This window comes from Palaemon carinicauda, chromosome 25, assembly GCF_036898095.1.
Source record: "Palaemon carinicauda isolate YSFRI2023 chromosome 25, ASM3689809v2, whole genome shotgun sequence".
NCBI classification, from domain to species: domain Eukaryota; kingdom Metazoa; phylum Arthropoda; class Malacostraca; order Decapoda; family Palaemonidae; genus Palaemon; species Palaemon carinicauda.
In genome coordinates this window covers 20,336,380-20,337,262 of record NC_090749.1, presented here as the reverse complement: position 1 = coordinate 20,337,262, position 883 = coordinate 20,336,380, and positions in this window count along the sequence as shown.

Here is an 883-nt window from a genome sequence, read left to right as displayed (position 1 = left end):
CTCAAAAGTCTGGCCTCGGAATATAGCTTCACTGATTGTACAGCCGCTCAGGCTGAAGAACTGGCCATCAGAGATTCATACATCACGGGTATGGTATCTAATGCAATCCAACAGAGACTGTTAGAGAGCTTATCCTTGGACTTATCCCCAGCTGTGAAACAAGCCCGTGCACTGGAAATGGCTCTACTGCATTCGGCGTCTTATGCAAGTGAAACCAATACCACAGTGGCAGCGTAAATAGATGAACAGGCAAAACCCAAAATAAATCCCAACAGTTTTCTGATCGAAGTGAGTGACTCCCCGAATCCAAGTAAGTGTGCTGCTGCTTTCAGCAGTCGGAGGGGCTTCTTTTGTGGAGGATCCTTACTCCCAGAGCCCACTGCCCAGCCAAGAAAGGTCATTATGCTCGTGTCTGCAAGTCACAAAGAAAACAATGGAACAATAATGGTGAATCAACTAACTCTAATCTTGTAGCTGGAAAGGTCCCAGACAACCTCCCACAGTCCATCCCTGCTTCCATAACAGGGGCCGCTGTCGCTGCAACTTCTCCTGCACTACCAAGTGTTTAGAGAACTGTACTACCTGTAGAACTGAATAGAGGCTAGGCCTTGGACAGGCTGGTCGACCCTGGAGAATTTAAAAGCTTTATAGATGCCAAAGTGGCTAGGGCTATGAACTCAGTGACTCGTTCTTCAGCCTGCAGCATAACCATGGCTAATGCTAAACAGACAATGAAATTTAACAATTGTTGCAATTACGATTTAACCGTAAGTGGAAGAGTATACCCTGAGTTCTGTCTGCACTTGATGGATGATTGCGTGGCTCCAGTCGTTTTGGGACATAACTTCCTACAGTTACACAAGCAAGTCTGCGTAGACAATGG